The 22,449-nt window shown below is 38.0% G+C and overlaps 1 pseudogene; it reads left to right on the forward strand.

Moving 5' to 3' along the window:
• The window catches only part of LOC128941401 (centromere-associated protein E-like), a 47,119-nt pseudogene that overhangs the window by 16,682 nt on the left and 7,988 nt on the right, over positions 1 to 22,449 (forward strand).

Genomic DNA, 22,449 nt, shown 5'->3' on the forward strand with positions numbered 1-22,449 from the left:
CTTACACTTGTTTTACTGCTTTGCAAAAAGGCTGTGCTAGTCAAAGCCGAAACTCTGATATGCACACAGACACACGCACACCCCCCCCCCCCCCCCTTTATCTCAAATTCACTAGAGCCAAGGCTTGAATTGCTGTGACGGGGAGAATTCTTGGAATTCCTTTAACTCGCTTTATCGTAGTTAAGCATAAATCACCATACTATAGTTCTCCTGTGTAAAATGCTACTCTTGTTGCAAACAAAATCTTAAAATCTCCACAAACACTACTATACAATCTGAGAATCAAATTACCACAATGCAGTGGAAGAAAATCACCACACAAAATCACTGGGAAAGGGCATATCTCTCAAAGTGCTCACTTTTCTCAACACAACACAGCATACCATAATTCGGCATTTACCCACATCAATTTTTCCTGGACACAATCAAAATAACAGCACACAGTCTAGAGATCAAGTACAAACATCCAAGGCAAAGGAACTCTCTGAGCTCGTACTCACAGTTAAAATGTACCAAATTTACACAAATCACTATATTTAAACACAATAAATGCCATCACTGACATTCCTCCACTCGCTTCTCCGCGGGGCACTTCTCTCCCTGCCCCCACAGCCTGCTGCAGCCGGTGCCTCAGGCCTCACTCGGCTGCTTCAAACACGGGTAGTACTCACCCCCCGCCCCCCGCACTGTAAGGCACTGTAGATCTACTCTCTTTTATACACCATACACTTATACTCTTGCACGATTACAAACACAGTGCACTGACCACACAATGCATTAACCATACAGTGACACAGTGTCCGGACATCACACACACACACAAACAGAACACACATGGGTTCAGCAGTTCTGCTCTATCAGAACAATGAACCCCCAATACACACGTACAGGGGTTCACCCAGCTCACCCCCAGAGCTTCTAGCGGTTCCACCCTATCAGAACGATGAACCCCGTCTCTAATACAGCTGCTCCATCAGCTGAACCCAGACGTCTCTGAGTGATTTACTCCCTTGCTCTCCTTTCCCCCCCCCCGGGGGCCCCTCAGTTGAGGAAGCGAAGGGAGACGACCACATCCTGATTGATCAGCATCGAACTCCGATTTATTGATCCAGCTTACACACTTTTATAGTAGTGTTAATTAAGCTTATACATATTACAAAACCCGAGCTCATAATTGGTTACAGATTACACACCAACCCCTCCTTTGTTGCCAATACCTGTGGTTTTCTTGTTGAGGCTAATACTTGTTTTTCTCATCCTGTTGTTGACTTGTTATTTACCATTCTCAAGGCCTCCATGTTTTCCACCATGTTTTTCTCATCACTTTACTCAAGGACATGGTGTTTACTGTTTAAAGGAAAAAGCCTGAGAACTTGCTGCTTACAGCTGCCTTTTACTTTTTAACCAGCTGTATGTGATCATAGCCTTTCTATAAGCCATGTCTGAACAAAATTCTCCAACATTCAGTACACACCGTATTCTCCTCCACAGGCCAGCAGGTCGTTGTCTGTCCTCGCAGGGGGCAAGTCGAGACGAGCAGAGCCCCACCAGGAAAAAAATCCTAGGGCGCGCCTTGGAGGTCCGTCTATCCCCCCTGCCCCTGCAGGGACAGAGAACTCCCGGCTTGGCTCACCAAAATATTTTGTGGAGAAAAGAAGAAACCTCACAAATTTATAAAAGTTGTAAAGCCCGGTATGCTTTTATTACGACGCGCGCGTCGGACACATGCAGAGGAAATCCTCCTCAAAAGGCATGCGAGTTTTTCCTTCAGCTTTGGCCTCACAGATTTTTCACCTCTCCTAGACACTTCACCAAATTCAGAATGTATCTCTACTCTGTCTCACATGGCTGCCCCTCCCCTGCCCAGCAGCAGCAGCAGCTGGGTGGGGGAGAGATCCGAACTCTTTCCCTGCTGAAAACTAAGAGAACTTCTCACGGGAGTGCTCTGCTTTTTAACCCTTGTGTTCTCAGAGGTGTATCTAATGTCTTCAGTGGCCACACTAGGTGCCAATATTAAAATCTGAACACTTATTGGTGACTACAGCATATCTCAGAATACCTACTTCTTCTCAAACCACAACACTGAGAAATATACTCCTTAATTCCCTCAGAAAATGTCAAGAAGTATATTTCACACAGCCCTTCTGTTTTTAGGAAACTTTCTAAATCTATTGTTTGATTCTTGTGCCCTTAGGCAACAACTGCCTTTGACAGTTTTGGTCAAAGTCTAAACTTTTCCCATCCCTTGTGTTTAGAGTAAAAAGAGATTCAGCTGTTGAATGAATACCATAATAATTGCTGGAAATATTTACTTATGTATTGAAGTGTGTTTTGGATTTCAGTAAAACTTATTACTGTGTTTGTTCTGTAGAGGAATATATATGTAGAAGATCTGATTGAAGAAGTGGTGGTTGCCCCAGAACAAGTTATGGAATGGATCAGAAAAGGAGAAAGTAAGTATTTAGACAATGTCAGCTGATAGCTTAAAAAAGTTTTGGTTAATCAGGTATATTTAGAACCATGGAGTATCCCTTTGGCTTTATATTCATAAACCAAAGTTTTTCAGAGAGTTTTAAAATTGTGCCTTTTGCCTCTTTATCAGATTATAAGCAGAAGTATTCTAATGTTGCTTTTTGACAGGAAACCGCCATTATGGAGAAACAAAAATGAATGAACACAGCAGCCGTTCTCACACTATCTTCAGAATTGTAAAAACTGTTTCACTACTGGGAGTGCTTTTATTGTTTTCAAAGTAACAAAAACTTCATTGCACTTCATTGCCTTTCCAGATCATTGAAAGCAGAGAACGAAGTGACCCTGAAAATGCAAACTGTGATGGAGCAGTCATGGTTTCCCACTTGGTAAATGTCTATTTAATGCCTTCTTGGAGTACAGGTTAACTAGAGAATTTGCTGTTACTGCTTGTTTGAGAGACTAATGGTACTTCATAATGACTTACAAGAGCTCTTTGTTGTTAACTCTGACAGATTTTGCTTTAGTATAGAGGGAGACTCCTGTGGCATTATCTAGAGCAGATGTTTCCACCAGAGGGAGTTCCACATGAGAATTACTCATGCTGGATTGGGTAGTGTTATGTGTTATGACCTCCTAGGAGCATAAGGGACTATGTCAGAGTGCTCTTGCATTTTGTTAAATAAATCTTCCCTACAATTGTTTCTGACCACTAACAAGTCCAGTGAAATAACCTGTAAAATGGGTAACTTTAAGACTTCCCTTATCCTCAAATTTAGTTCTTGTTAAAAGAACGCATGGCCTACACCTGCAATGGCCAAAAGATTAATTTTTGTTCAGAAGTAACCCTTCTTAGCATCTCTGGTGGATTACTGGTATATGAAATACCACAAACTGGGGGGAGTACCACTGGACATCTCTAGGGAAATATTAAGGTTTCAGAAGCCTTTTCTACAACCTTTTCTTGATTCTCAGAAAATTATCTGAAACAACTGCAGGAAGGGAACCAATGTGAAACTATTTGAGCCTGATAAATCTCGTGAGCACTCTTACTCAGAATTGGAAATAGCATTAAGTTAGTCACATGCATTGTGGAAAGAGCTTTCTGTTCTGGCTTCATGTGAAAAAGCTCTGGGGTCTGAGTGTAAACACTGCTCATGCAGTATCTCAACAAACTAATACCTACTTTCTGTGCTTACCATAACTTAGGGTATCCACTCTTCCTGCTCCACCCCCTTCTGCCCCATCTCAGTTCCAACTGACTTTGGAGTAACCATGAGTAACAGGGGTGAGAGGAGAGGGATTTTGGCCCTCTTGGTCTGTTGCTGTTTGGTGGGGTTAGTATAGGATTTTACTCCTCTGAAGCAAAAATTAATTAAAGTGAGGGCTAATTGCTCATAATGGGATGCCATAATGTTCTAGTTGGCTTTTAACCAGGTTCAGAGTGAGGCTTTTCCTCTGGTAGTTCATTTATTTTCCTTATCTTCACAATGATAGGCAAGGAGGGACGTACAGCCAGCTCAGGACAGGACATTAGATCATCTCACCTAGGCTCTTTCCCATTAAAGATTCCTACAGGTGGATTAGTAGTTAACACTTGTAGTTAACACTTCTGTATTGAGAAACTGTTTATCTTTTTGTGACCAAGGGTAGAGGTTGTTGCACTGCCAGTTTGAAGCACTATTTGGGGTGGAATATTAGAGTTCATAGAAACTTACTCCACACCCTTATGTACCTTTGAGATTATTGGTTGTGTGTAGTAGCTGTGCATTAATTCTAATAATGACAGACCCTTTACTTTTTTTTTTTTTTTTTTTTTTGAAGCTTAACTTTAGTTTATTAAATTCTTAGCAGAGATTTAGAACTACGAGGACTTACTGAATTGCCTCAGAACTAACCTGTGAAAAATTTAATGCATTTGCAGAACTTGGTAGATCTGGCAGGCAGTGAAAGAGCTAGTCAAACAGGAACTGAAGGTGAGTGTTAAATGAGACTCCACTGACAACAACAATTGTTAATTAACCCCTATGAGAAACTATGATAGAAAGGACATTATTTGATTCATGTGCTATTGTGTTATTTACTGTTTATAAATAAGGCCTTTTCCCCTTGGTAGGACAGGATCTACTCAGGAAACTACTGTAAATTCTGTAAAGTGCAAACAGTTAAATAGTAATATGCCTTTTCTAGAATTGCAGGCCCAGCAACAGTCCTGCACTGAGCTAATACAATAGGGATGACTCCGTGAAGATGCACCTATAATAACAAAATCACAATAAGCTTTTTAGGGACTAGTGTGTCAAGGTCAAGAGGGAATAGATGGCTCACTCTTTAGTTCAGAGGAAGCTCATCTGTTAACAGTGACAGCATGAAGCTGCACAGAAGTGCCTTCATCAGAAAAAAGTGATCTGAGAGGGACACAAGGAATAGTCTCTCTTACAATGAGTGACTAACCTAAAACTTGTATCTAAGACAGGTTTGTTATATGTGTCAATGTGGGCATTTGCAAAATTTAAACAGGAAGCAAAAATGTAGTTCTTATGGCCTCAGATGCTTACTATGTAAAGGTTCTAAATGTTTATTTTTGATTACTGTTTTATTTCAATGCATTTTGGCTATCATAAAGGATTGGGTACTGCCTGCTACTGGGTCAATAGTGCATTGTGGCACTTAAGGTTTAACTCTTGGACAATCAATCCCTCTGAGCATAACATATCACAAAAGCTTGGCAGGTTGAAAATGTATCTTAGTATTGTTATAAATTTAAAATAGTACTAATAAAATGTGTGGTACCTAGGTGTTAGACTGAAAGAAGGCTGCAATATAAACTGGAGCTTGTTCATTCTGGGTCAAGTTATCAAAAAACTTTGTGATGACCCCTCTGGGTAAGCAACTGTTTGTACACCTGTTATAAGATAAGGCAGTGCTAAACTAAGAAATTAAAATCCTTTCTTTATACTCTTATAGTAGGTAACAGTTTCACAGGTTATGTGAAACAGTAGGTAACTGTTTCACATAACCTATTACCTCTAGAAAATATATTTACCATGTTTATGCGGAAATCTGACTTTTTTTTGTTGTTGTTGCTGCCTCTTTTTTATTAGCTTCATAAATTACAGAGACAGCAAGCTGACTCGAATTCTGCAGAACTCCCTTGGAGGAAATGCTAAAACAGTTATTATTTGTACAATTACTCCTGTTTCTTTTGATGAGACACTCAGCACTCTTCAGGTAAAGTTTCTCAGCTCTTCTCCAGCACTAGTTATTGTTGACAGGTTTGAGGAGTGGAAATGTATTCTGCTGGATCTTTAATGACTTGGATCTTCTGAAGGGCTTCTGTAAAATCAGAATTTGAAATACTTCTTTGTACACAGCATCTTTTCCTAATCATCTTGTGCTAGGTTGTCTACCTAGAGCTTTTTGGAAGTTGGAACAAAGCTCCTTCTCTCACTTTGCAGGCAGGAGATAACCACTCTTATCTCATTTGCCTTTTCCAAACCTAGTTAGAGAAGTCTTTGCTAGCACAAGATGTTAAGCACTACAAGAATTGAACTGTTAATATACAGTATATATTCTTTAGGTAGGATTGTCTCCCTTTTTTGATGATCTTTTGAGCTTTTTATTAAATAAAAAACTTGAGATACCCTTACTTATATATTATGCTTCATGTTTTAGGTTTATTATCAAGAAAGGAAAACTTCACCTTTTCAAAGCTTAAAATACATTAAAAACAAGCTAATTCAAATATTTTTGTCCTATTATATGTTGCTCTTTATCTAATAAACTCTCCCTTTATTTCTCTTGGGAAATATGGGACAAAATAAGTCTTTTTAGGTATTTGTTCTTCAACTATTACCCATGAAAGACTTTTCTTCCAGTTTGCCAACATAGCCAAAGGAATGAAGAATACACCAAAAGTCAATGAAGTTCTTGATGATGATGCCCTCCTGAAGAGATACCGCAAAGAAATTCTGGATTTGAAAAAGCAGCTGGAGGAAGTATGTAATAAACTCAAATAAATCAATCCTTAGTACTGATAGCTATTTGGAGACCAGCTGTTTTAAACCAAAAGCAGTTAAATTTAGAGGGGTAGGTGAACTCTTTATAGTGGTATTTGCCATTTTTATTGAGAGAATAAAAAGTGAATAGGTGATGAATACTCTAGAACAACTAATGGTAGTCAACATCTGTGTGCAGGCTAAGGCTGAATGAGATCAACTGACAGAATTGTTAATTGGTTACACCTAATTAGTAGGTTAACATAATTAAGAAATAGAAATTTGTGATGCCTTATAGCACACTTTAACTGATCAAAACAATCATAACAAATCATATAATTAATGATCAAAACAAATTATATAACTAATTAATCTAAGAAGTGATTGAATGTCTCTTAAAGATCCCAACTTCATATTATTTCCTCCCTTACTGATGTCTAACTTCAGTTTGAGTTGCAGGAAGTTGCAACTGCATGAATATCACTGGCAAAATTTAGGTCATGTATAGGTGGAAGTTGCATTTAGTAAATGAACAATAGTAACTTCTCACCTGTTGCAGACATCTTTTCATTAAAATCTTTTCTTAGGATTTTTCCTGCTGGAGCTGAGAAGTTTCAGTAACAAATGTAAACAATTGTTATCTGCTGCTGTGGAATGCAACAGGTCTACCTGTGATTGGCCCCTCTTAGATGTTTACAATTAATGGCCAATCAAGGACTGAGCTATCTCGGACAGAGTCTGAGAGAGCTCCTTTGTTATCATTCTTTTTTATTCTATTCTTAGCTTAGCTAGCCTTCTGAGAACTTTTCTTTCTATTCTTTTTAGTATAGTCATAATCTTATATATATATATATCATAAAATAATAAGTCAAGCCTTCTGATCATGGAGTCAACATTCTCGCCTCTCTCTTCACCTGCAAACCCTTGTGACCACGGTCACACTCACCAAACAATGTAGGCGTTGATGTTTTTCCTTCTCTAAAAATCTATGGAGCTGTGGAAGAATCTTGCAAGTCTTGTTAGACCACAGATAATAAAGCACAGGAAAATAACAGTGCTGACCATACTGTTCTAGTGCATTAAATCAAAGAATGCACATTTTTTTATTGCAAATTATAGATATCATTAGAGAAAATTTTTAGAAAAATTATTTCTTATTTTTAACAATAATGAATTTGCAACAAGAATTTGGGAGTATGTTGTGTATCTTCTGTGATAGCAGGTAGTGAGTTCTATTTGGGAGAATGCTCTTTTTATACCTAGAAAAATCTGAGGCTGTATTGTTTCTGGGAGTTTTGACCACTTTTAAATACTAAATCTACAGTCAAAATGTAGACTAAACGGTCATTTTCATTCTTAAAGATTAAAGACTTCTGTCGCAGTGTGTTGCAATTTCCTGTTTTGGCTACTCCAGTCCCCCAGGTGTGCCAACCTGTCCTTTCCCCTCCCCCTTGCCCCCTTCCTAAGTGCTGTCCCTCAAGCTTAACATTCCAGCAAGGGCGTCATGTGATTGGCAGAAGTTCAAAAGATGCTTCTCAGACCTGGGGTCATTGGCCTGTCTATGTGTCATTGTCCCTTGAGACCCTCCCCCTCCCACCTGGATTGGTGGCTCACCTATCCCTTCCCTCTCCCTGCCCCCGGGCTTAAAAGACATGGAGACCATGCGGTCGGTATTCTGTTGGGAGCTGTTACCAAGATTCAGAGCTCTGTAACCCTGGAATAAAACTGGATTACAACCCTCTGGCAGAATCCTCTTTTTCCTCTTCACCATCGCCTGAACCCTTTCTACCAGAGGTAAACTGAGTTTCTACCATGCCTGGACTTGTTCTGAATGCCTACCTGCAACTTCCAGCCAGCCAAAGGTGTCTCTGAGGTGAAATACCACAGCTGCCACCTTTGGTCCAGCAGCAAGGGCCCGACGAGCCCAGGCACGTTCCACCCAGTAATATTGGGATTTTATTCCTATAGACTTCTCTTCCAGACTTAAAGGGGTATATGTGTGTAGTTGTTTTTAAGTATCAGTAATTGTGTATCTTCTGTAGGAGTGGTTTCTGCTCTTAAGATGTCAGTGTGATTACTATTCTCTTTTTGGAAGCTGTCTTCAAAATCTCAGATTCATGCAATGGAAAAGGACCAACTGGCCCAGCTGTTGGAAGAAAAAAATTCCCTTCAAAAAGTACAGGAGGACAGAATACGAAACTTAACTGAGGTGCCGGTGACTTCTGCTTCCTTTGCCTCCAAAGAGAATGTTAAAGTAAGCACCTGTTCAGATCTTACCTGATAACTCTGAAATACTTTGCAAAAGGTGATATTACATACATAGGTTTATACTGATAATGGAGAGTAAGTATGATGGGCAACTTTCACTCTTTTTTTCATATTTTTAAAGGGCTAACTTTTAAATTCTGTCAATTCAATGTTGCCTTGTGGTGAACAGACTGCAGGGAATTTTTTACTTTCCAACTAATCTTGAGGAAATGGCAAAATACTGTCTAGTTAACTGGTGATACAGGTACTGATACAGAACTAGCCTGAGGCAACATTTACTCTCTGCCTAGTGGTTTGGTTTTATCACTTTTTCTGTAAATATTTTTAAAGACCAAGAGAAGAACAGTTACTTGGGCTCCTGGTGAAATAAACCAGGCAAATGTGAGCTTTTTTGAAGACTTTGAAAATGCAATGCTGACTGAAACAAAAAAAAATGAAGTTGTTTCTGCCCGCAGTACCAGATGTGGAGAGTTGTAAGTAACTACATGGTCTTTGAGGTCCTTTCCAACCCAGACCATTCTATTTTATTTTCTGTGACATTCCTGATAAATAACTTTGCAAGCATTGCATTACGTTTCCCAAAGGGAATAAGTTGATCCTTTGGTAGCACAAATTAAAAAACAAATTAACTGGACTCCAAGGGTTGATGTACATTTTTCAATGAAAAGTGCTTCTACTACCCCAACTTCACTTGATATTGAGCTTTTAATTCTTTAGACCAAAGGGGAGAGCTGTGAGGTAAATGGCAGGGTCTATGAACACTTGCCATGCAGCCTTCCCACACCCCCTAGTATTTTGGGAAAGTGTTCTTTAACACAGACTATCCATTTCAACCCATGTTCTCCTCCCAAAAATGGAGAGGTGTGTGGGTGTAAAATCCCCAAATCCTAAACAAGAATAGGAAGTCATTACTCAAAGATCAGATTGAGATGGAGAAATTCAAGGATTCATAAGGAGTGAACTGAAAATTGGAAAAGAAATTTTCTAAGAAAATTTAACTGAAGACAAGAGGACAATTTAGCAGTCTTGTTGCTGAACTACATCTTACATCCTTATTACCTCTCCTGTCAAACATGTATTTGCTTGAAAGTGGATTGTTCTGGGCTTTTTTTTTTTTCTGTATGGGGGTGAGATGCTTTTTTTCCTTACATCTTGCAGGTTATTGTTGAGTGGTTCTTTCCTTGACACTCAAACTTCTACTCTGTACTTAAGCATATATTCTGGATTTGATGTAGACTTCATGGTAAGACAGTCAACATAAGTATAGGGATTGGATTTCAGTGGTGTTCCCTTTCATAACAGAACATCCTGAGAGTCAGAAGTCTTACTCAGTGTGCTGTGTTTTTGCCATTGAATGATTTTTTCAAATGTGGTAAAGTTATTTTATGAGTAAATTCTTGATGCTCAGTTTAAAATCTACTGATACTTTTGTTAATGCATCTTTCTTTTCAGCTACCTTAGAGAATTCTGGATATGACAGCCATTGCCTGATGGTTCCTGATCAAATTTCAGAAGCAGAATGGATTGCTGGTCCTAACATGAATTGGGTAACATCATAATCTGTTTTGTCTTTTTGGTACTTCACATATGCATAACATGCTTCTCAGTAAGATCAGCCTTACTCTTCTGTAGAACACCAGTGTTCTGTGTCTGCAGAATTATTGAAGCTGGCTAGAAAGTCTCTTGGAATCTCTGTGAAGCTGTGGTATGGTTCTGTGCTTCTGTGGGTTTGTGGCAAATGATCCAGTCAACTTTGATCTTTAAACAGGATTAGCTGTGTGAAAAGATAAGCAACAAGAAATATAATACTCCACTTGCTTGATCTTGTAGATCTGCTGAGAGTGTTTCTTTTTCTAGACCCAGAAAGACTTTGAAGAATCTGTGCAACTCTGTGAAGCATTAGCACTAGAAAAGGTAGGTCTGTTCTGAATTTTCTAGAAATAAGGCTGATAGTGCAGCAACAGTTTCTAAAGTTTCTTGTGCCACTTCTTCAGGATATTGCTGTAAACGAGGTCAACATCCTGCAAGCTAACTTTGATAATCTAGTGCTGTAAAATGAGCAGTTGAAGTCAGAAATAAATTAACTGAAAGAGAGACTGAAGGAAAAAAAACAGAAATAGGTGAATTTGAAGCACTGGAAAAGCAAACACAAAAAGATCACGAGGTGTAAGATGCATTGAAGTAGTGAGAGATTATTCCTCTCTGCCCAAATGCTTTCTGGAGTTTATTCAATGTACATAGCCTTGAATGCTGATTCACAAACAGATGGTGTTATAAGCTGCATTCAGCAACAGAATGAATGAAGGAATGCAGGATTTAAACTGGATTTACTTAGAGCATAGAATTCAGACAAATTTTTGGAGAGTTGCATACTGCAGCCTGATTAAACATGTATTTATATGTATATATATGTATATGTTATTTCTATAAATGTGTGATCTGAATTTCACTCTAGACTTCTGTGTGGCAGTTATTTTGCTGCTTAAATACATTTTAGAACTGTTTTGAAGTTCTAGTTGCTAAACCATGTTTCTTGTGTGAAACATCTTGTCTTAAATTCCAAGATGGCTCATTTTGGTAATCCATGAACTACAGGAGCATTAACTTTTAACATATTATTTAGCTTAATCATGAAATTATTTTAAAATAATAGTAAGAATAGTAATAGTAAAATCAAAACATTGTGTTTTGTGCCAGGAAGTCACAAAAACTGTGAAGTTATCCACTGGATAACTTAGAATATAGGAAATGCTGACTTTCAGTTCTCTTCACTCTTTGTGTGGTTACTGGACATGTTCCTTGTTTATCCAAATGTTTATGCTCTGATTCTATAGTCTAAAATACTTACTACTTGTATTAGGTTCTACCTGCCTAAAGGCTGGAGTGTGAAATAAGTTATGGCAAAAAGAACCCCAAACAAAATCAGTAACTTGAGATCTTGAGACTTGGATGTATTGTTCCATTTCTTTCCTGATCCCTTTGCTGGACATTACTTGTGCACATTAGTCTGTGTAATATCTTCTGATCATGACACTAATGTTGAAGTTTGTTACATCCTTTTGCATTTTTATTTCAGGTTACAATTTAACAATGTCACTGCTTATTTGCATTGTGTTCCCTACAATGATTTATAGATCTTAAAGAAATTTGCTGTATAAAATATTACCATTTAGCCTGTATTTAAGATTCTATTTAGAAGACCCTTTGTATGCTAGACTGAATGTGCTATCTTCTTTAGCTAATGTTTAACAAATCCTAAATTAGTTTTCCCTGCAAAGTTTTTGGGTATCTAATAACAGATGTAATGTCTAAAATAGTTTCCATTGCAAGAATTGCTTTTTAAATTATTTGTTTGCAGATATCTGAAGACAGTCCATAAAATGTAAGCATTTATTGATACCCATGTAGTAGATTACTTATAGCAATACTGAAAGGTCACATACTTCACCAAATACATTAGATTAAATATATCAGTTCATACAGGTAAACTACATAGGAATACTCACAGGAGGGTGCTTGTTTTAAAGCTTTTCACTATTATTAAATTTGCAGATTGCATTTTCTTACCTTTGCTTGTGACTATACATAAGTACTTGTAGATGAGTGCTTATTGTAAAACTTGTCTAACAAAGACCAATAGAAAGTAATGGAAAAAGCTCCTATCTGGTCTTCTACTTGTGACTTCTTTCAGAGAATGCCACTAAATGTGTTCATGGCTTGTTTTAGTTTCATTTTAGCACCTTCCTATTCCTGTCAGTGACTAGATTAAATCATAAATATCTGCTCTGTGTCATAAAACACTGCTTAACATGACTAGAATTTGATGTGTTTTATCTGTGCAATTTCTGCATTGATTTCTTTGATCACATTGCTCTTGCTTGTCAAACTATTGCAGATTAAATGGTACTTGAATCCTTTCTAATTACTGGGGAGCTAAAACACAGAGCTTTGCACCTCACATATCCATTTTGAAAGAATATGTAGCATCTTGCTTTGTAGCTGTTTTAGTAGATATGTGAGTATATACTAATAAAAAAGAAAACACAAGATAGACCTGGCTTGTTTTCATGGTGTTGGCAACTAAAGTTACTGGTGTTGGGTGCTTTCTAACATCCTCTGCAATTTTGCTTTAATTTGCTCCACAGATTCAACTAATGCATGAAATTACCAACTTAAAGAATCTAGTTTCAAATGCTGAAGTGTACAATGAGGAACCTGAGGTGAGCCTCTCCATGAATTTACAGATAGTAAGACTTGTGAGAAATGTGCTTGGTTTGTTTAGCTTGAAATACCATATCTGCTGAGGCCAAGCTAGACATAATTGTGCTCAGGTTAATCTTACCAGCTATGAGGGGGATATGGCTAAGAACCATGAATGCTTTCTGTGTAGGTTTTGATAAATTCTGATCTGAAAATCTAAACTGAATGCTCCAATCTTCTTTCCCCCTTTTTTCCCTCCAACTTTTAGGCAGAAATAAATTCCAAACTGGAACAGCTGAAAGAGGACAAAATAAAAATATTACAGAATCATGTGGAAGAACTACAAAAAGCAGAAGTGGAAAAAAAAGGAGACATCTTTTGCACTGGTAAACTTGAATTTTCTACAGGGTTGAGAGATGACTTTGTTCTTCTGGGTTGGATTAAATTTAGGTATAGCCTTGGTATGATGAACATCTGCTTCCCTACAGGTCTTGGGAAATTTTGTTTTACAAAGTTTAAAATGTTAATTACTATGTAACATACAGGGGAGTCAAGCTATGAGAAATGCTGCTGTTCATCCCGTCTCTCAAACAACCTGCTACTCTTCCTCTTAAAGTAAACTTACTGAGTTTTCTAAGCCTGAACTTACATTTTAACCACATTAAAATGAACGCATTTACTTTATTATGGCTCTATTGGTTTTGCTTCTTTGAGTGTTGTCTTCTTCAGGGAGTTTGTGATAAACTAACTGAAGAAATTCAGCAGCTGAATAAATCCCTCTTAGACAGTGAAGCCATAGCCTTGGATGCCAAAAAGGAATGTGCTTTTCTCAGAAGTCAAAATTTGGAGTTGAAGGAGAAGATGCCAAGTACTTGTTGAACTGCATTTATAGCTGTACCAGATGTTGTTAAGGGCCTGTCAGCTTCCAGGATTGTGAAGGAGGCCATCAGTGTGGTGGAACACTCATCATTAGCTTTCTCCAAATACTCTAAGTAATACTTTTATTATGCAATTTGTGCAAAATGGGTCTTCAGGAAAGAGATAAAAAGAAAGTAAAGGCTTTTTCCACAGGAGTTGGTGGTTAGTTTTAGGTTTACCAGGAGGGAGAGAGAGACATCAAAGAAGCAGTCTTTAGTGCGTTATTAGGGCATAAGACTTCAGACCTAATTTTACCAGAGAACAATGGAGAATAGGAGATGTGGACTCAGAAGTGGGATGGAGCTTACTTTGAGCTTTCCAAGACTAAAGACAAAATAGTAGCAGCAGTTATGGCCCTGAACTCTAGGGCATGTTTTGTTAGAGGACTCTGACAGGAATGCAGTTAAGTTGTGCCTTAGTCTGCCATATTTATCAAGGTCAAAGCTGGTCAGAGTGACAACAGAAAATGTACCAGATGCATTATTTAAATGTCAAGTGCATAGACTTTTACTCTGTGTGTGACTTGCATGTTGTATTGTTTTCCTGAAGAATGAGCTCTTAAGTAACCACAACCAAATGCAAAAGGATGTCCAGTTATATCAAAGCCAAATAGAAGCTGTCCTGGTTTAGGACAAATTAGGGGAAATCTCCAAAAGGGAGTGCCCCCAAAAAAAACAAACCTCCAACCACCCCTCCCCCCCCCAATACCGGGTTCGGGAAGGAATTCCTTGGAGGAGCAAAGTGGAAAACAAAACCTATTTATTGACAAATAACAAAAGAACACTCCCCAACACAAGAAAAGAAAAGAAGACCAGTCAGTGTTGTGGAGGGTGCCGAGCGTCTCTCGCAGGCTCCGGAGATCCCGCCGGACGTCCCAGGTCAGGTCCGGAGCCGGTCCAGTATCTTCAGGGGAGGGTAAGAAAGAGAGGACGAAAGAAAAGGGGAAAAAAAAACAGCGCAGAAAGCAGCAAAGGGAAAAAGGCAGCTATCAGCTAGGGCTAAGGCAGTAGCAAGCAAGCAAAGCGGCAAGCAAAAGCGAGCAGGCCAGCCAGCCAAGCAGCCAAAAGCCGAAAGCCAAAGTGCAACCAGTCCCCCTCCCTCCTCCCTCCCCGCCCCGCCGCGGCAAGACGGCCGGGGGAGGGGGGGGGGGGGGAAGAGAGAGAGAGAGAAAAAACACAGCTGCCAGACATAATACACGATATTGGGATAAAGTATTGGGATAAAGGTTGTCACCCCACGACAGAAGCGGAAAAAGCCAGTTACCGAAAAATGCAAGCTGACTTGCAGAGAGAGCTGCAATCTTTATTTCAAGAAAACACAAGACTAACTTCACTGATGGAGGGTAAAGTTCCAAAAGGTACTGTTCCAGGTGGTGCCTTTTCCTTGCTCCCTCTCTTCTCCCTTTGCCCTGTAATGGTGGGAGGATAGGCAAGGCTTTGGCTCTTGTCTTCCTCAATATATGGAGACTCGGGTCAGTATAAAGTAACCAGAGTATCTGGTATTGCTGGCATGGAGTAACTACTTGAGCACTTCCTTGAACATTCTGGAAAATTGCAGCTTGCAAAATATTTTGTACAGTCAAGTTAATGAAGATTGTTAGAGAGAATCTAAAATAAATTGGATATCGACCTAAGAAGTGCTCACAGATTTCTGACCAGGAGCTTAGTCTTTTAATTGTTAGCAACAGTAAAATGTACTTTACTGGAATTAAAACAATATGACATCCAGAATGAAATATAAGTATTCTGCTTAATTTAAAATGTGCTTTTTCCTCTTGCAATTGTTTATTTGTTTAAAATTCGTTTTCTAGATTTGCTTTCTCATGTGGAGCTGGAAAAAAGGCAGATGACTTAAAAGGAGAACTAGAAAATGCTTTGAAAGAGAATGCACTTCTACAGAAGCAAGTAAATGAGCTATCAGAATTTCAATCTCTACCAAATACAGTTGAGATGCAAAAGAAAGAGGTAAAAAAAAAAATCTAACCTTTTTTCTCGGTTCTGTATTGTTCTTCATTGGTAATGTACTAATGGAGGCCTATTGGATATGAAGCTTTAAAGCCAAAAGTTGTCATGAGTCAACCTAAGATTTTACAGTTAAGTTTGTTAAATTGTTGCTTCTCAGGTATTTAATATTTGTACCAAGGAATAAGTTTGTTTAGTTTAATTTGTTTAGTCACTGACTACTATAATTATGCATTATTTTCTAGTCCAACCTTTGCATGTCTATTTGCTGTGGTCACCGCTGAAAACTGAATGTGTAAATATAATGGTGTTTGATCCTGGGCACTATTTTAGAAATGATTTTTTTGTGTAACTGAGCAAAGAGAAAATATCAAGATCTCTTAGCAGAAATTCTGCTTGAGAAGTTAGAGATTTACCTTGCAAATTCTGGGAAACTTGTCAGGAAACTTTTTTAGTTCCTAACAGGTAAGGGGTTAGTAGACTAAGTATGCTGTAAAGATTTTGAAGGGTTTGTGGGCAAACACTTTCTAGCTTTCTTTGTTCTAAGAACCACTTGCACAGTGAAAATTATTCAGGGCAAGTAATCTACAAACTCATTAATGCTTTGTCTACTTCCACTAATCAACAAAATGTAATTAAATGTTAACAACTTTCTCTCTATTGATGCCTTCAGGTTTTAGCATTTATATTGTTCAGATTCTGTACTGCATTAGTGTGTAACTCTGAACTCTATATGAAACACCAGTTAGCTTTCTTCACATTTTGGTCAGACTGAACAATCCTTCTGGGCTTGGGAACCAAGGTCACACCATTTACCTCAGGCTCTAGAAAATATAAACAAAAGTTAATCAGGGAGGGGGGAAAAGCAAACCGGGAGGAATGTGGCTTTCACTTGAAGCTATAGTTGGACAATTAACCTCTGATATGCAAAGAGACCAAATTTCTATCTGTCTGAGAAAACTTGTGACTGTTGTCCATCTTGGGTGTAGCTTCTGCATGTCTTATGCACTGCCCAAGGTGTTTCCTTCAGAGGCCTTAGAGAATAAAGTAGGTATTTATTAAACTCTGTCTAGCCTCTGTTCTAGGTAGCCAGTCCAAGGCATCAGTATCATCAAGAAAGTATTGATAAATGTAAAAATTCCATTTAGGAATCCAGTCTTAGCTCAAACATAGGAAATAGGAAGTACTGAAGAACATCTAAGAGTTAGAAGAGAGCTTTCAGGACTTTGGAATCCTTGTTTACTGATATTTAGCAACAACATCCTCAACTTGTCTCAGCCTCGTAACCCATTGGATTGGTTCTTCTTTGGAATGAATGTGAATTTATCTGATGAGTGCCTATTCAATACAATAATCAGTATTTGAACATATATTCCAACTTTTTTAATGGCACTGTCTCGACAGTATGAACTTAACTGTTTTTTGGATCCTTGTGCTTTGCACGCTCTCTAAATAACACGTTTGGTTTGGAAGATGTTCTACTTTGGTTGTCCTGGTTTAAGGTTAAGAACACTGTAGGAGAATGAATCAAACAAAACTTTGGTATTTAATTTTATATTGAATTGATAAAGTGCCGTCTTTGTGTATTTTTTTCATAGATCTCTGAAATGACAGAAGAAATGAAAATCATCACATCTGATAGAGATCTGCTTGCTGAGGAAAAATCAGAAAGTAATAGATGTAGAGAAAGTGATCACCTTCAGGTGCAAAAGGAACAAATCATTTTCCTTGCACAAGAGAACCGTTCTTTGCAGGAGAAGCTGGGCAGTTTACTTTTGAAAACAGAGGAGTTTGGGGAAGGAACTTGGGTAATTATGCTAAAGCTGTAATGGGAAGCTTGCTTATTTAAACTTTTGCTTGAGTGAAAAAATTTGTAAAAACTGCAGACCATTAAAGATCAAATTTATTGTTTACTTGAGATATAACACCTCATATATTTATGAATGGACATCTGGTACCAGGATGTGACAAATGTTCTGTTAGTGAAATATTGATTTGATATAGGATGGTGATATTCTGCATTGATCTGCACATGGATATAGTTCTTATAATCAAGTAAACTGAAGCTAAAATTTGCTCATCTGTAGAGAGTAATTCTGCTTTTTTAAAGCATAGCTAGAACTGACTCTGTTCTTTTTCAATGGAAGGGACATAGCAACCAACACTTTAACACTATAACTGCATTTGCTGATTGTACCTTTGTGTGTGGGGGTGTGTGTGTATATATATATATATATATATAATGTAAACTTCAAAAGAAAAGTATTGTATGTGCATTTATTTTAATATTGAAGAGGCCATGGACAAATTTCAAGTCAATAATTTTCTGGGCCCACCTAGCATTTTATACTGTTGAGAATAGAAATAGTGAAAAGGTCTCTAGTTTTAAGATGGGAGAGGTTTGTGCTTGGGCTTTTTTGTTGCTGATATTCCCTCTATGCTTAAACTATGACCGTGAAATACTACTTCTGATAACTTCTTTTAGAAGTTTTTGCTTCAAGTTTTATTTTCACATGTCTCTTATTTCAATAAACTTAAATTGAATATGGGCTTTGGTCAAATTTTAATACTCTAAAAAAAAATGCAAATCTGTCTAAAGCAGTGTTGCTGTCTGTTGTACATAATCAAACTGTCAAACTGTCAGATAAGTTCTTTCTAAAGCTGCATTCTGAATATGTTTATTTGAATCTCTTACAAAATAGATACCACAGGTTCAAGGACAATCTATGGAGCAAGAGTTATTGCTTCTGAGAGAAGAGCTGAACCAGGCACAACATAAATTGCGTGAAATGGAGGAAGCAAAGGCCAGTGAATATCAAGGGGAATCTGAAAAAATGGAGAGAACAGATGTTATTCCAAAACCACATGACTCCCAGGAAGTCAGCATCCAGACAGAAAGAGATGATGATGAATTTAAAATGCAACTGGAAAATCTCCAGAATGAGAGAGACCAGCTAAGAGAAACGCTACAGGAGACAATTAGCAAGGCAATAAAACTAGTTCTCTTCCCATAGGAGAGCAGCTCTAGAAGATTTCTTAGATTTTTGGAAGAGTGGTTTGGGTGTTAATGTACTTTAATTGTGTCCAAAGAAGTCAGAGATGCAGGAGGAGTTGAGATGTACTCGTGAGTCTCTTGGACAACATCAGGAGATGATTGTGGAGCTGAAAGGAAGTATTTCAGAGAAAGAAAATCAGCTCTTGAAGGTGCAAGAGACATTGAAGGAAAAAACTGATGAGCTGCAGCAGAAGGTCAGAAGCAGTTTTGTCGAGACAATTACAAGCTCTGCTGGGTTTGGTGGTCCATGTCTACTGCAAACTCCAGTTTGTAGGGCTCCAGTAGATGTACTAAAGAAACCCATTATTAATAACTAAATATGTCTTGGTGCTGGATGAATGAGTATTATTTAAAATCAATAATGCACTTTAACTTCTCTCTCTTTTCCCAGTCTTAAATTTTATACATTCCGAGTATGTCATTTAGCTATCTAATTCTGAAGATCCTTGAGCAACTTTAGGAGAGCTTAGCTCCTGCTTTAATTTATTACACTATTATAAATTGGTTCTCTACTTTTTTTTTTCATGTCTGAAGCCAGTGTGGATGATAGGCTTCATTTCAGCATATTGTGATGTCTCCTATGCATACAGCACCCAAGGCATTTTTATGGATTCACAATGTCTTGCGTGTATTCCCACATTTTAATTTTGCCTTCCACTGAGACAGTAGCGCTGACATTTGACTGGCTCTTAAGCAAAATTTTGGCTTACTACAGCAGGAAACCACTGGGGGTGTTATTTTCCTTAAAAGAATCCTTTTACAACCACCCATATGTACAGACAGTGCTTCTGAATGATGATCCAACAACACTCTTCAATCTAAACTTCATTGCTGGGACAAGAAACCTTAGGAACCTATAATGTTACTGGTTGTTTTTTCTCCAAAGCATCAAGTTATTTTTGCCCATGCAAGAGGTGATTACAAATACCAATCCTGCTTTGGATTTGTTCTTTTCAGCTCACTGAAGTCACTGAAAACCTGACTCGTGTCTCAGCTGAGTATGGTGACCTCCTGGCAAAAAAGCAACAAATGGAAAGGGCAAGGAGTGAGCAGCTTGAGAGAATCACTTCACTTAACAAGGAGAAGGATGAGCTTCAGCACATGGTAGAGACTTCTAGAGAAAGGGAAGAACATTTGTTAAAGGTTCAAAGGTGGGCAGAGACTTTGAAGGACAGCCTAACAAGCAAGGTGAGGAGTTTTGGTGTTTAGTCACTATTTTGTGTTCTGATGGTTTATTACTCATATGCTAAAAATTTACACAAACTTTTTGATTTTTATTCTCAGCCCATCAGCCATATGGTTGGCAAACGTACGTGAACCATGGGAAAAGGATTTTGTCTACATTTCTTTATTGATGTTTAGTAATAACATTGTCTACTGATCTCAGCCTTGTAACCCGTTGGATTGGTCCAGTTTTAGAATGAATGTGAGTTTATCATATATGTGCATTTTTAATATAATAATCAGTAACTAAACATGTCTTCCACCTTTTTAAAAGGCCCTGTGTAGACAGTATGGACTTAACTCTTTTTTGAATTCTTGGTGCTTTGCACACTTTCTGAATACCAGACAATGTTTGAAAGTCTTGCACTTCATTCTGGCCTACTCATCCTTTTCATAGTGTTTACTTTGCATCTTTTCACCTGTCAAATCTTTCCTTTGTAGATCAAAGAGTATAATTGAGGATTGCTTCAGTTTAGCAAATATTACTCTCCAGTAGTGGAAATATAAAGATATTGTCCATCTTTTGTGCTCATCTTCTATTTATTTTAATTTTCTTGTGATATAGACATAGGTTGATTGCCTTTTCCTTTGATTCTGCTTGCTTTACAGAAAACCAAAGTTGACTGATATAAAGTTTTTGGGTGTCATGCTGTTCTTCTTCCTTGTAAATTCTTTTTCTATGCTATTAGAACACCAGAATTATTTTTCAACTTTTCGTTCTGCTAGTGTGAATTTTAGTAATTAAGAATTGTGACTTTTGTATTTGACACAACTGGTTTTACTACTTCATAGGCTGTATAAAGACCACAACCACCAAATTGTGATTTGCATTTTTCTCCACTGTTCATTGTAGATTCAACAGTTAACTGAGACATTAAATATTGTCTCATGTGAGAAGGACCAGTTATTAACTGAAAGAACTAGTCACTCTTTACAACTTAAAGAACAAATCTCATCAGTTAACTGTGAAAAAGATGAGCTACAAAAACTTCTTCAGGATGTCAGGTCTGAGCGGGACCAGCTGAAGACAGAATTGCAAAGAAATTCTGAGATGGTGAGTGTTGAAATTTGCATACCTAAGTTATGAATAACTTTTAATCTCAACTGGTACTTAAATATGTGTTTTTATTTTAGTGTGTTGAAACAAAGGCAAAACTGGAAGATGCTTTAGAACAACTGAAGCAGAGAAACCTGAACAATATGTCCATTCAGGTAAACCCAGTGGATATTGCAGAGCAGGTGACCAATGACAGCTTGACAGAAAAAACCTTGAAAATTAAGGTAAGCTTATTTTTCTGTTTGTTTTAAGGATGCACATAGAAACTTAATGACATTTGTCATGGAGCATAAGCCTTTTGTGCATTATCTATAAAATGGTTTGCATATCTTGCTAAGATGCTGCATACCATGGGATCAGTTGATTTGCTGTTCTTGTTCAGTGATTGCACATCAACGTAATGCTCACAGAATATCTCACTTGCTTTCATTACTGTCCAGCCACCCCCATGAAAATAGCTAGTCATGCAGGGTCATAGAATCATTTAGGTTGGAAGAGACCTCTTAGATTATAGATTTCAACCCTTAAACCAGCACTGCCATGATCACTGCTAAACCGTGTCCCTAAGTGCCAGATGTACACATCTTTGAAGTAGCTCCAGGGATGGTGATTCCACCACTTCCCTGGGCAGCCTGTTCCGGTACTTGGCAGCCTTTTCAATTCAGAAATTTTTCCTAATAACCAGTCTAAACCTCCCTTAGTGCAACTTATCACATATTACTGGAGAGAAGAGGCCGACCCCCACCTGGCTACACCCTCCTGTCAGGCAGTTGTAGAGAGGCAAAGTCTTCTTCTGTTGTAAAACCAGTACATACTGTAGGGGTTAGTCCCAGAGCCAGGTAATTTATTTTGTTTCTGTTTATAGCTAATCACACTTTTCCTTATTGTGAATGAATTAGTATGTTTCTCTTGCATTTAGGAGCTTCTTGAGAAATTCCCAAGTATGGGGAAGAGATATGAATGTCTCTCTCTACGGTGTCTCTTAAGCTAAAGAGTGAACTGAACAGTCAGAAAGCACTGATAGCTGTGATACTGCCTCAGCTTACACTGGAGCAGACTAAACAAGTCAAAACACTTCAAACTAAAAATGAGGAAATGAACACCCATCTCCAGAAGTTATTGACCAAATTGAAGGTACCAACTTATAATGCTGAATATGTGGATGCTTCGTATTGCTTGGATTTGGGTTTGGGGTTTTTTTTAATAAGCTCTCAATGGTAACAGTTAGGATTTTACGTACTCTAGCTTTGGGTTTTGAGAGTCCATACATTGGAGAAAATAAGTTGATAGTAATTG

The sequence above is a fragment of the Melozone crissalis genome, unplaced genomic scaffold, assembly GCF_028551555.1.
Source record: "Melozone crissalis strain CALT ecotype California unplaced genomic scaffold, PUWL_Pcris_2 ptg000035l_1, whole genome shotgun sequence".
NCBI lineage: Eukaryota > Metazoa > Chordata > Aves > Passeriformes > Passerellidae > Melozone > Melozone crissalis.